Below are 15,206 nucleotides of genomic sequence, written 5' to 3' on the forward strand. Positions count from 1 at the left end.
GGCTTAAGCCATAGTTAGATTTTTCTGAAACGGGTAGTTGAAAGCCAGCTGACTGATGGCAAACTCCAGGCCCAGGCTTCTTTGGGCTCTGGGAGCATTCATTTGACCTCAGATTCCAGAAGGCAGGTGTTTACCCTGATGTCTCCGCGTGAGATCTGAGCTCCAAGATGGGCAGGTCAGAGAGACCATTATAACCCTTGACGTTGCCCTGGAGATAAGGCAGGGTTGCCCCAGGGAAGGGAGAATGACTACAGCTGGGAGGCAACCTCAGGCCTTAAAGGAAAGTTCTGGGCAGGATCATAGGCAGGATGCTGGCTTAGGGGGCACACCTGCCCTTTTGGTGAAAAGAGTGGGCAGCAGAAATTGGTCCAAGAGGCCTGTGGGGAACCTGATTGAATCTACTTAACTCCGCATAGATTGAAGAAGGAGCACAGGCTGAGGAGAAGGACTCTGAGGGGCCGCTGCCCTCGAGGATGGGGTGTGCTAGTCTGGCTGAATGAAGGTAGACTGGCTCCCTTTTTGGATACGGTTGTAGATCAAGCTTGGAACCCTGGTAACCTTTCCAACCCTTGAGGATACACCTGGATTTTTGGTTCTGTCTGCACCCCAAGAGTTTTGTCTATATTTAAAGGGAGAGTAAGAGAGGTTCTTATTTTAAGTTGGCTGCCACCTCATGTGACCAAGTATAACAGAACAAACCTTTGCCCAGTCATGCACCATTTTCATTGATCATTGGTACGTTTGAGTCCATTATTGCAGGCACTGTGCCAATCCATCTCATTGAGGGTTTCTTTCATTTTCCCTCTCTACCAAGCATTGATGTCCTTTTCTAGTGATTGATCTTTTTTGATGACATGTCCAAAGTAGGCTAGCTGAAGTCTCACCATTCTTGCTTCTATGGAGCATTCTGGTTGTATTTTTTCTAAGACAGATCTATTTGTTCTTCTGGCAGTTCATAGTATAGTCAGTCTTCTTTGAGGCTCTACTTGATATCAGGTCTCAGACCCGAAAGAAGAGTGTCTATCTGCTTGTCCCATGCCCAGCTGGCAGCAGATTCTGCCTTGGGAGAAGAATTGCTCCAACTCCTAAGGACGTAGAGCCATAATCTGAGAGTGCCTTTGGGACTAGATGTCTCTGTCTGGGACCTGGGCACCTTGATTTCTGCAGATCGTACCACCCATGGAGCCCTGGTGGCACAGTGGTTAAGAGCTTGCTGCTTACCAAAAAGTCAGCAGTTTGAATCCACCAGTGGCTCCTTGAAAACCCTTTGGGGCAGTTCTACTCTGTCCTATAGGGTTGCTATGAGTTGGAATTGACTTGACAGCAATGTTTTTTGTTTTTGTTTTTTTAACTGATTGTGGATCAGGCCCACCTCCCTCCTCCCCGAAGTACTTTATGAGGCATGCTGACTTGTTTATCAGGGGAAACAATACAGCAAAGTAGTTTGGGGAATGAAATTTGGAGTCAGACATTGCTGGGATAGAATCTTGGCTTTGCTGCTCACTAGCTATGACACCTTGGGCAAATTAACCTTCCTGAACCCGTTTCCTCATCTGTAAAATGGGAATAATAGTACTCACCTCACGAGATTGGTATTAGAATTCAATGATAGAGCACATGTCCAGCGCCCAGGAAGTATCCAATAATGGTGGCCGCCATTATTAATAATAATACATATGTCTCCAAAAGTAAGCACACTGGTGAGCCCATGTGCCTGAGAGGTGACAGGTAGGCCAGGAAGCAGAGGGTGCCTGAGGAGGTGGGAGGCTGTGGTGCAGTGATGGAACCTGGAGGTCAGCACTGGAGCTGGGTTCCCAGGCTGGATTCATCCAGAACACCTGTGTATGAACCAGATAAGGAGACAGAGAGAAGTCAAAGCCTCTTTACTGTCCCAGAAACTAAATCCCTCGGCCCCAACCCACCCAGCTGTGAAATTGAGAGCATTGCCTACTCCCTCATAGCTCCCTTCATTGGCTCTCTCATTATTCCGGAAGCAGGTGTAAGTGTGTGTGATTGACAGGTAGGGGAAGCTGGGAGCTGCTCCTCAGCCGCAAGTCTGCCTGAGACCCCTCTGGAATTGCCTGTTTCCTGCAGCGAGCTCCCTGCTACAGTCACCTGTCCCTTCCCTAAGATTTTCCCTCCTTAGGCACGACTTCCATGCTGTCCTTAATCCATCTCAGATGGTGCTCTCTCCATGCAGGCACTACTCACTGTCCGTCGTCAACTTATTCATTTGGCAGTTATTAATCCAAGCCTAGTATGGGGCGCCAGGAGCCCTGATGCATGCAACATTTAAGTGCTTAACTACTAACTGAAAGATTGGCAGTTTGAACTCATTCAGGGGCTCTACAGGAAGAGAGCCTTGGCAATCTGCTTCCACAAAGATTTCAGCCAAGAAAACCTATGGGGTAGTTCTACTCTGCCGCATGGGGTCACTATGAGTTGGAATCAACTCAATGGCACCCAACAACAACAGGATGGAGCAGGTGCTGTTCTAGGTGCTGGGGCACAGCAGCAGGTAAGATGCAGCTCCTTGAATTATGTGGTGGCCTGACTATGCTGGATAGGATTCAGGGTCTGACGAACTGCTGTGTCGGGGGCATCCCCCTCTTCTGTGGACAGCAGCACATGGAGAAGGGAGAATGGGGACCCTCTCTATTTTGAGTAGAGCTCATTACTGTGTGGGAGTGTAAAGTTCTGAAGCTTTGGGAGAACAGTGCCTTGGTGGGAGGCATCAAAACCACTGGAGAAGGAAGGGATCCGCTTATGTGGCTTGGGGCACAAGGGGATGAGGCTGTGAGAGGCAGAAAGTGAGGAGACTGTGAGCACAGTTGAGACCCCCTGGGGACTCTCCCGCCCCCTCCCCAAAATGCCAGGGAAGTTGCTATGGGTGAAAGCGACTGAGATCTTGCAGTTCTAGAAATCTGTAAGCTTTGGGTATCTGTGTTAACATGTCCTCCTTTGTACTGCAGCCTTGAGAAATATGGATTGCCCTGGAACAGAGTCACATTTCATTCAGAGAAGAAATTCACCCTCCTTGCTTTCATTTTCCCCTCTTCCTCCACTTCAGAGTGTTCATATATTGGTGGCGTAAGGGACTGATGCCACCAGCATTCCAGAAGTACTCATCCAGAGAACAAAAATCTACCTACAACAGAATCTTGCCTTTCTGTAGGATGGGGCCACAGCAGCATGACTTGCACTTGTACATGTATTCAAAAGAACCGTTTCTCGTCTCCTCCGGGTGTTGTTCTCCCAAGTCTTCTTTGCCCTTGCCCCCCATCCCTTAATCGTGGACTCTGTTCTAAAAGCCATATATTCTTAAAAGGCTGGGGATTTTGGAGCAGGATTCCTCCAAATGAGCCTCCGAGGGCTCAGTACTTCCCCCTCTCTTCTTTAGGTACACTGTCTTCCAAGCTGATCTCACCTAGTCCTGTGACTTTAAATAACATCCATTAATCAATGACTCCTGAATCCAGCCATTTACATTTGATGTCTCCATTTGGTTGTCTAATAGGCATTTTAACTGAAGCTTAACAGAGTTCTTAATTGCACTTCCCCACCCCAGCCTGTTCCTCCCAGTCTTCCCTAGAGCAATACTTAGTATCCCATCACCCAGTGGTTCAAGGCAGAAACTTCAGAAAAATCCTAGCTTCCTCTCTTTCCCTCATCTCCCACATCTAGTTCATCTGCAAGTACTGTTGCCTGTCTCCAAAATATTACCTGTAGCCTTGTCAGTTCTCTTCAGACCAACTGCTACCTCCCTAGACAAAGCCACCAGCATCTTCCTTTGAACTCTGTAAGAGCCTGCTAGCTCATCTCCTTCCTTCCCCTCTTGACTGCTTCAATCCATTCTCCAAGTCGTGCTCTGAGCAAGCTTTCTAAAAAGCATTATCAGACGATGTCTCTTCCAAAGGCTCCCCCTGCATCTAGACTAAATGCCCAGTGTCCTGGTGTGGCCTGGGCAGTCCTGCATTATCTGCCTCCTGCTGGCCTCCCAGGGCCATTGTCCTCTTCAGCCCTCTCTTTCTGCACCAGCCATGTTCTTACTGCCTGGAAAATTCCTCCCAGTTTTCTGATTCCAGATTCCTTCATAACATTTGGAGTTCAACTCAGATGTCCCCTCCTCTGAGAGGCCTTCCTTGCATAAAATTTAAGTAGCACCCCCCCACCCCATACCACCCAGTCACTCTCTAGTTCCTTCCTGTTTCAAAGGTTATCTTCGTGCCAGTTATCATTGCCCACAACTATTTTGGTTGTTTATAGGCTATCTGCAGGCCTCTCCCCTGCCCCTGCCATGTATACACTATATTTCCACCATTTAGAACTATTGTAGAAGAATCTGTGGTCAATAAATATTTGCTGAGTGAATACACAACTGTGTGTATGGATGAGTGGACACTTTTTAGCAGCTGTTTGTGGTAGAAAGATGAGAATAGAAGCAAAGACTCAGTGCCAGAGGGATCTTTGTCTAACAAGAGTTTTCGCTTATTGAGCATTTTCTGTGTGCCAGGCTCTGCATATGTAGCATCTCATTGACTCTTCAGCAACCCTAAGAAGTATGTGCTACTCTTATCTCTATTTTACACATGAGGAAAGTGAGATTGACTGAAGTTTAATAACTGGCTCAAGCTCACACAGCTAGTGAATGGTGGAGACGGGACCTAAGCCTCTCAGTCACCTGGCTCCAGAAGAATGCTCTCTAGCTCCATTCGTATGCCTGCATTTAGTCTGGAGGTAGTCAGGATTGCCAGAAGGCCAGCCTTGAGGGATGCTGGCTTCTGACCCAGAGATAAAGAGGAAGATGGGTCTTGGCTTCTGTATCTTGTGGTTGGAGCTAAGGCTGGGGAAGCTCTGCAGAGTCCACTCTGCCCTCCCCAGTGGGGAATGAAGCTGCCTGAGCTTTATACAGTGGAGAAGCTGTTCCTACAGATATGTTACAGCCACAGGCACTTGGGGAGAGCTGGAAAATTAAGTGACAGCGATTTCTGAAGTTGAGGAATAGATGAAATGTCCTTTGCTGGGCCATGCCAGCCAGCTGAGTGTGTGATCCCGAAATAAGTAAGCATCTAGGAATCTGCACTGAGGCTTTGGACACTTTTCCAGGTTGCAGAGAGATGACCAGTCGATTGACCACCTGCTCCTGGCCCGGCTCAGCTCAAGCCACTGCTTGGAGCTGGGGCTGGTGCCTATGATCTCGAGTAGGGTCCACAGGGTACATTCGTGAAACGCTGGGTTGAGTAATGGAACCCTCCATCACGGGCCATGACAGATCTGTTTTCGGCCACTCCCTGTTGGGGTGTGATTAATTCCCCTGGAGCCTGTATCCCGTTTCTTACTTATCGAGTGTGCGTGATGGATTTTTGACAAGATTGATTTTGAGCTGAATACTGCTGAGCTAAATGAATCAACATTGTCAATTTCTCTGCCTGGTCCTGAAGAATAGTTAGGCTGATAAAGACATTTTTCTTTCAATTGCAATACTTCTAGTGGCCATGGCTGCCCAGCCCAAGGCATCTCTCTGTCGGGCCCATTTGCTACTCCCCCTTCCCCCACGCCACCTCCCACAGCAGCCCCATCCTTGAAGCCTGATTAGCCACATCCAATTCCTCCTTCCTCTTTGTTCTGGGGAGGCTGGTTCCCAGCATAGGCTCACTGTCTGCCTCCTAGGCTCCGTTTCTCTTGGGATGCTCCAGCCAGAAATATGAGCAGTAAATTGAGATTAGCTATGTGGCAAGGAGAGAGAGATGTTTGTCTCCATCTCTCTCTTTGATAGCTTTGATGCCTGTATTAGGACATTACTTACTTTCCCCCAAACTTAGAATAAGTACCCAATTTTTAAGGCATTGTTGATGCATAGCTCCTAGCTTCTTGGGTGGGATTTTCACATTAATCATTTTACCTTTAAAGCCTAAGCAGATAATCTTAGGAACTTTGCCATGACACACTAACTCCGCCTCCTCTCTCTGCCTTTCCTATCTCCCCGCAGCTGGACCCATTGCTGGGCTCACCTGCAGGCTCAGGCTTGCCTCAGTCCTGATGAGAGGAAGGGGTAAGGTAGCAAGCGTACAGAGAGCTGGAGTTGCAGAAAGTGGTATGGATTGGATTGTGTCCCCCAAAAAGGTAAGTTGAAGTCATAACCTCTGTACCTGTGTACACGACTCTGTCTGGAAACAGGGTCTTTGAAAATGGTATTAGTTGGGTAACATGAGGTCATACTGGAGTAGAATGGGTCCTAAACCTATAAAAGTAGTTGCCTTAAAAAAGAGGAGAAGACCTACACAGACAAGGAGAAGAGGAAGGATACTATGTGACATTGCAGCTGGAAGCCAACGAACTTCTGGAGCTACCAGGAGCTAGGAGAGAGGCAGCGAACAGTTTCCGTATCAGAGCCCTCAGAAGGAGACAACGTACCCTATACCCTGATTTGGACTCCTAGATTCCGGAACTGTGAGAAAATAAATTTCTGTTCTTATAAACTATCCACTTTGTGATATCTTGTTATGGCAGTCCTAGGAAGCTAATACAGAAAGGGATCTAGCATGTCACCAGGCCCTGGTGGTGCAGTGGTTAAGAGTTCAGGCTGCTAACCAAAAGATCAACAGTTCGAATCCACCAGGCGCTCCTTGAAAACTCTATGGGACAGTTCTACTTTGTCCTATAGGGTTACTATGAGCTGGAATTGATGGCAATGGGTTGGGTTTTTTTTTTTTTTTTTGGACTCTGTGCCATAAGAATCGTTGCCCAAGAAGTGGGGATTATTCTCCTTGGTATATTATTCATAATGTTTATGGTACTATATAAACACCTTTGGATTACGGTGTTGGTGAAGAATATTGAATATACCATGGATTGCCAGAAAAATGAACATGCCTGTCTTGGAAGAAATATAGCCAGAGGGCTCCTTGGAAGTGAGGATGGCAAGACTTCTTCTCATGTATATTGGACATGTTATCAAGAGGGACCAGTCCCTGGAGAAGGACATTATGCTTGGTAAAGTAGAAGATCAGTGAAAAAGAGGGAGACCCTCGATGAGATGGATTGATACAGTGGCTACAACAATGGGCTCAAACATAAAAACACTTGTGGGGATGGCGCAGGACCCAGGCAGTGTTTCATTCTCTTGTACATAGGGTCGTTATGAGTCGGAACTAATTTGATGACATCCAACAACAGCAACACCATTCAGTGCTAAAGACTGAGGAGCTCCTTCCACATTATCTCTGACCCCTCTAAAAACCCTGCAGAGAGTACTATTGGAGACAGTTTATACATGAGCCAACTGGACCTCATGGAGGTTCAACAGCCTTCTCAAGAGCACCCAGCTATCCACGGTCCCAGGGATCATGCACGCTCTTTCTATGATGCCCCCCTGCTCTGCCACCCCTTGGAGATTGTAGCTAGATTATATGCACCTGGGCTGGACAGCCCAGGCCTGATGGCTAGACTCCCACTACTTTCCTATTCCACTGGATGCCAAACACAGCCAGGATCCAGCCTCCTTGGGAAGGAATTTGAGGCACTTCTTGGACTCCCAGGTCCCTGCCCTTGCTCTGACTGACCACATGCCCAGCTCTCATGTAGGACTTAGACTGCTCCCAGAACCCACACTCCTGTGGCGCCTTGCCTGGCCTCCGGGTGAGGACTGCTGGCTGAATTACCTCAGGCCTCTTGGCCCTGTGGACACACCACTGCTTTCAGGGCTTGGCTTCAGCTCCCAGGTTGTGTCTTGGCTCCCTGATTCCTTAGCTCATTCTCAACTTGCTTTCTAAACCCATTATTCTTTAACAATTATTTTAGCAATGCCTTTAGCTTCCAAGGAAGCTCTCTAACTCATTCTCAGAGAGACCTCAGTGGTCAGCATTATAACACAGACTTCGCTGAGGCCAGGAGAAGCATAGTCTCCAGCCCAGAAGCCCATGCCTAGTTAACAGTCCAAGGGAACCCTGAAGCTCGTTTCACATATTTCCACCTCAGGTCATTGTCTCTTCACACACAAATGACAGCTGACATCTCTATAACTTTATTAGACTTTACTTATGTTGTTCTAGGCTGGGGACACTTGCTGAATTGATCTGAAGTGGTGGGCTTCCCGTGTGCTGTCACTGCTGGTGTAGCCTGAGGACTATTATAAATCAAAACCAAACCCAGTGCCATAGAGTCAATTCTGACTCATAGTGACCCAATAAGGCAACATATTCTGCAGTGGGAACTGGAAAGATAGGGCCCTTGCTCAATGTGGGGCTATATTGAAATGGGTACTCCAGCACTTTTTTCGTGGAGCTACTTGCAGGTTTGGAAACCCTGGTGGTATTGTGGTTAAGAGCTACAGCTGCTAACCAAAAGTCTGCAGCTCGAATCCACCAGGTGCTCTTTGGAAACTCTGTGGGGCAGTTCTACCCTGTCCTATAGGGTCTCTATGAGTCGTGATTGACTCCATAGCAGTGGGTTTGGTTTGGCTGGTTACTTGCAGGTTACAACCAATGCAGGCCCAACAGAGAGACTTCCCTTCAGGCTGGTTTCTCAGAGTCTAGAGATCAGCCTCCCCTTTTCTGACACCCCCACTCCCACCCCACCATCAAGTACCCCCGGGTGTGGGCATGTCTGGGAGAGGGATTCTTTGGGGAAGGTGGTTCAGAGGCTGTGAGGGGAAGGAATGGTGGGGTGGAATGTGTGCAGCTGAGACCTACAAATCTGCAGGCCTTTCAAGAGGACAAAGCCTCAGGCAGATGAGCCTGTGGAGTGCTGGGGGAGGCCCAGGCAGTGCTCTCCCACTGGGCAGGAGCCTGGGGCATAGAGAGGGCAGGGCCAAGGCCAGCTTAGTGGCTTCCTCAGTGGACAGGAATGGGGGGAGGTTTCTGGTTCCTGTCAGACATTGGGGGTGTTCAGCTTTATCTGACAGTCTCCCAAATCTGATTTCCCTGACTTCCTTGTAGCTGACTCATGGATGGATGGGTTGGGCTAAGATTACCTGTGGGGGAAAATGTTCTCATTGTCTTACCAGTCTAGGGGAAGCCAAGTCAATGAAGAAGGGGGCTTCTTTTCCTGAAAATCAACAAATTCTCAGGAAAAAGTACAGGGATTCTAGATCTACAGGGCCCAAGTGGGTCAGAGCTCTAGTCTAGCAAACATGTGGGCTTCGGGCCTCAGGGGTTGAGGACTGTGTTCTGGGTAGGTCCTCGCCCAATCTGAAGAGGGGTTGGAAGCCTGTCCCCTCCCTGTGCTCCCCTCTTCACCCCACTCCCACCCTTCCTCTGCGTTATTTGATTTTGGGGTGGGGGTGGGGGGAAGGAGTACAAATATCCCCTGGGATCAGAGTGGACAGTTCCGAATCCGGTGGGAGAAGGGAGGGGGAGGAGGAACGCCTGGCTGTCTATTAATTCCTTCATTGCTGGTCCCTCCCTGCCTAGTTCACGTGTGAGCTATCAGTCCTGCTCAGCGGCAGCTGTTCCCCAGTGTCAGGTGCAGTCCCCACGGTGACCGTGGCGTCTGTAGTGCAATTAGGGGTCTTTAGTCTGTCTAGTTGGCCCCAAGGATGAGTTTCTGCTCCGCCATCCTAATCTACAAATCTCAACAAAAATGTCCGAGGAACTCTTGGACTGGCCTCAGCTGCTTCTTTGTCTTGCATTCATTTGACATGCAATAGGCAGGTTATAAAACAGACAAATTATTGGCGGAGAAAAATCTCCCTCTGCCAGGAGAAGTAGACAGAGATAAATGGATAGAGCAGCTCTCTAAGATACATAGTCCTTTCCTTTCCTTTCTAGGGGAAAAAGCCAGTGTGTCTTCCTCCAAAGATGCAACTGGGTGGAAATGAGACCACAGGGGGGACTTCCAAGCAATAAAGGATGTGAGAAAGATACAGAAGGAGGTGCCAAGCCCAAGTCGGGTGAGGGAGGTGGGAGGCGCCCTGGACTTTGCCTTGGGGGTGCTAGCTCTCAGGTGTGAAGGACAAGGAGGGGAGAAAGCTTCCCAGGCCTCTGACCTTGACCCCTCCTCCCTGGTGGTCCACAGCAGCCAGCCACCTAGCTTTCACAGATGACAGCTCACACTGAAATAACTTGTTCCAAGGGTAGCTGGTGATCAATGACTCATATTAAACCTCCAAAGAGGTTTTTCTTCTCCCTGATACTTTATAGGTTTTTCAGCTTATCTCCTCCCTGGGATAGTTGTATAAGCCAGATGATGGCTGCCTTAACACCCAGAAAAAAAAAAAAAAACAAATCCACAGGGGATTTAAGGGGTGAGTGAGCTCTTGGCTGGTCTGGGTACGGGGGATTCCACCTCCCAACACCCAGACCCCTGTCTGGGTTTCAACCAAACACCCCCCTTCTTCTCTAGCTTTCCAGGGCTAATAAGAACTATTTCTTCCACCCCAGCCTCCCTCCCCAGTTCAGATGGTTTCGGCTTCTAAATCAGGTTATCTCTCCAGCCTCCATTCCTATAACTGAATTATCTTTACATGAGTACACAGAGGTCTGGGCAGGGTGGAAGGGGCCGACTTTCTGTCCACTCTCCAAGCTTGACCTGAGCAGACTTCTAAATGATGTCCTCATCCCCTTCTCTCCCTCCCCAGCACAGCTTCATGGTCCTGAGGGAGAAAGGGCAAAGTTCTCATCAAGGAGGGCGCCCACGGCCCAGCCGGCCCAGAGCCAGACGATCAGAGAGGCTGGCTCTATTCTTGGCAGGAAATGAGGGGACAGCATGGAAATGCCACCCAGGCTGGGGCAGAGGTCTGTGGAGCAGCAGGCCTGAGGGGGAGAGGTGAAGGGAACAAAGGCAGCTCAAGGCTCTGTCACTGCAGCCGTGTCGGCAGGACCTGCACTGGCCAGCATCCCAATGTTTTGGGCTGGGCCAGGCTGGGTAAACCTGCTCTTTGTAGGTGAATATCAAACTTAATGACTCTCAGAATTACTTGGCAGGGGCAGGAGTAGTAAGCAGTGTTTAAAAGGCTGTTTCTTGAACCCTAGGCCAAGAATTTGAGGGTAGTGGTGATTCTGTGGTAGAATTCTTGTCTTCCGTGCAGGAGACCCGAATTTGATTCTGGCCAATGCACCTCATGAACAGACACTACCTGTCAGTGGGCCTGCATGTTGCTGGAAGCTAAGCCACCAGTGTTTCAAATGCAAGCAGGGTCACCCATGGTGGACAGGTTTCAGCAGAGTCTCCAGACTAAGATGAAGAAAAGCCTGGCAATCTACTTCTGAAAATCAGCTAATGAAAACCCCTGGATTGCAATGGCCGGATCATAGGGATAGCGCAGGACAGGGCAGCATTTTGTTCCTTTGTGCACGGGGTCATCATGGGTTGGGGGCCAACTCGACGTCAGCTAATAACAAAAACAACAAAGACCAAGGGTTGGAATCAGCAAGGTAGGTAAAAACTCTTTTGGAGAGGAGCAAGCTTTGATAAATGTTGATCTAGGGATTCAGAAAAAAAGGCTAACAGTGTCATGAAAACCCTTTCACAAATTACAGCAAAATCAATGGACACTTCCTCAGCCTCCAAAGCAGGGCTTCTCCAAATATGGTCCTTGGACACCCTCCACTCCCTGACAAGACACACAAAAATCACTACTGGTTTTTGCTAAAATGCAGATTACAGGTTCCCAAGACAGATGTACTGAGTCAGATTCCTTGTGGATAGGGTCTGGAATATGCAGACCCTAATAAACACCACAATAAAAATAGCCTAGGTTCATGTGTCTGTCAGTTTGTCATACTGTGGGGGCTTGTGTGTTGCTGTGATGCCGGAAGCTATGCCACCAGTATTCAGATACCAGCAGGGTCACCCACGGAGGACAGGTTTCAGCTAAGCTTCCAGACTAAGACAGAGTAGGAAGAAGGACCCGGAAGTCTACTTCTGAAAAGCATTAGCGACTGAAAACCTTACGAATAGCAGCGGAACACTGTCCGATATAGTGCTGGAAAATGAGCCCCCCAGGTTGGAAGGCACTCAAAAGATGACTGGGGAAGAGCTGCCTCCTCAAAGTACAGTCGACCTTAATGATGTGGATGGGGTAAAGCTTTTGGGGCCTTCATTTGCTGATGTGGCATGACTCAAAATGTGAAGAAACAGCTGCAAACATCCATTAATAATTGGAACCTGGAATGTATGAAGTATGAATCTAGGAAAACGGGAAATTGTCAAAACTGAAGTGGAACACATAAACATCGATATCCTAGGCATTACTGAATTGAAGTGGACTGGTATTGGCCATTTTGAATCAGATGGTCATATAGTCTACTATGCTGGGAATGACAACTCGAAGAGGAATGGTGTTGCATTCATCATCAAAAAGAACGTCTCAAGATCTATCCTGCAGTTCAACACTGTCAGTGCTAGGATAATATCCATACGCCTACAAGGGAGGCCAGTTAATACAACTATTATTCAAATTTACTCACCAACCACTAGGGTCAAAGATGAAGAAATTGAAAATTTTTATCAGCTGCTGCAGTCTGAAATTGATCAAACATGCAATCAAGATGCATTGATAATTACTGGCAATTGGAATGCCAAAGTTGGAAACAAAGAAGAAGGCTCAGTAGATGGAAAATATGGCCTTGGTGATAGAAACAACGCTGGAGATCAAATGATAGAATTTTGCAAGACCAATGACTTCTTCATTGCAAATACCTTCTTTCACCAACATAAACGGTGACTATACACATAAAAAAAAAAAAAAATTTTTTTTTTTTTTAATGCACATGGACCTTACCAGATGGAACACACAGAAATCAAGCTGACTACATCTGTGGAAAGAGACGATGGAAAAGCTCAATATCATCAGTCAGAACAAGGCCAGGGGCCAACTGTGGAACAGGCCATCAATTGCTCATATGCAAGTTCAAGCCGAAACTGAAGAAAACCAGAGCAAGTCCACGAGAGCCAAAATATGACCGAGAGTATATCCCACCTGAAGTTAGAGACCCTCTGAAGAACAGCTTTGATGCACCGAACACTAGTGACCGAAGACCAGATAAGTTGCAGAATGACATCAAGGACATCACCCATGAAGAAAGCAAGAGGTCACTGAAAAGACAGGAAAGAAAGAAAACACCAAGATGGATGTCAGAGGAGACTCTGAAACTTGCTCTTGAGCATCGAGCAGCTAAAGCAAAAGGGAGAATTGATGAAGTAAAAGAACTGAACAGAAGATTTCAAAGGGCCTCTCGAGAAGACAAAATAAAGTACTACAATGACATGTGCAAAGAGCTGGAGATGGAAAACCAAAAGGGAAGAACACACTTGGCATTTCTCAGGCTGCAAGAACTGAAGAAAACATTCAAGCCTCAAGTTGCAATAGTGAAGGATTCCATAGGGAAAATACTAAACGACGCAGGAAGCATCGAGAGAAGATGGAAGGAATACACAGAGTCGTTATACCAAAAAGAATTAGTCGATGTTCAAACATTTCAAGAGGTGGAATATGATCAGGAACCGATGGTACTGAAGGAAGAATTCCAAGCTTCTCTAAAGGCATTGGCAAAAAACAAGGCTCCAGGAATTGATGGAATATCAATTGAGATGTTTCAACAAACAGATGCAGCGCTGGAGGTGCTCACTCGTCCATGCCAAGAAATATGGAAGACGGCTTCCTGGTCAACTGACTGGAAGAGCCTATTCCCAAGAAAGGTGATCGAACCGAATGTGGAAATTATAGAACAATATCATTAATATCACACACAAGCAAAATTCTGCTGACGATCATTCAAAAACGGCTGCAGCAGTATATCGATAGGGAACTTCCAGAAATTCAGGCCAGTTTCAGAAGAGGACGTGAAACCAGGGATATCATTGCTGATGTCAGATGGATCCTGGCTGAAAGCAGAGAATACCAGAAGGATGTTTACCTGTGTTTTATTGACTATGCAAAGGCATTTGACTGGGTGGATCATGACAAACTATGGATAACATTGTGAAGAATGGGGATTCCAAAACACTTAATTGTGCTCATGAGGAACCTTTACATAGATCAAGAGGCAGTTGTTCAGACAGAACAAGGGAATACTGATTGGTTTAAAGTCAAGAAAGATGTGTGTCAGGGTTGTATTCTTTTACCATACTTTTATTTAATCTGTATGCTGAACAAATAATATGAGAAGCTGGACTATATGAAGAAGAACAGGGCATCAGGATTGGAGGAAGACTCATTAACAACCTGCATTACATAGATGACACAACCTTGCTTGCTGAAAGTGAAGAGGACTTGAAGCACTTGCTAATGAAGATCAAAGACCGCAGCCTTCAGTATAGATTACACCTCAACATAAAGAAAACAAAAATCCTCACAACTGGACCAATGAGCAACATCATGATAAATGGAGAAAAGATTGAAATTGTCAAGGATTTCATTTTACTTGGATCCACAATCAACAGCCATGGAAGCAGCAGCCAAGAAATGAAAAGACACATTGCATCGGGCAAATCTGTTGCGAAGGACCTCTCCAAAGTGTTGAAGAGCAAAGATGTCACCCTGAAGACTAAGGTGAGCCTGACCCAAGTCATGGTATTTTCAATCACATCATATGCATGTGAAAGCTGGACAATGAATAAGGAAGACCGAAGAAGAGTTGATGCCTTTGAATTGTGGTGTTGGTGAAGAATATTGAATATGCCATGGACTGCCAAAAGAACGAACAAATCTGTTTTAGAAGAAGTACAACCAGAATGCTTCTTAGAGACAAGGATGGCGAGACTGCGTCTTACATACTTTGGACATGTTGTCAGGAGGGATCAGTCCCTGGAGAAGGACATCATGCTTGGCAGAGTACAGGGTCAGTGGAAAAGAGGAAGACCCTCAATGAGGTGGATTGACACAGTGGCTGCAACAATGAGCTCAAGCATAACAATGATTGTGAGGATGGCGCAGGACCAGGCAGTGTTTCGTTCTGTTGTGCACAGGGTCGCTATGAGTCGGAACTGACTCGATAGCACCTAACAACACAACAACAAGGTTCATGTAGCACTTGCACTGTGTCAGGCACTTTAATCTCCATTAGCTCATTTAATTTGCACAATAACTATAAATATAAATGAAAAATACTACTTTAATATATAATAAAATTGTAATATAGACTATTACAATAAGATTATATAAAGTATTACAATAAAGTTATAATATAAAGTATTTAATAAAGTTATAAAATATTATAATAAAATTATAATATAAAATAAATATAGATTATATTTGGAGCCCTGGT

This window comes from Loxodonta africana, chromosome 15 (assembly GCF_030014295.1).
Source record: "Loxodonta africana isolate mLoxAfr1 chromosome 15, mLoxAfr1.hap2, whole genome shotgun sequence".
Taxonomy (NCBI): Eukaryota; Metazoa; Chordata; class Mammalia; order Proboscidea; family Elephantidae; genus Loxodonta; species Loxodonta africana.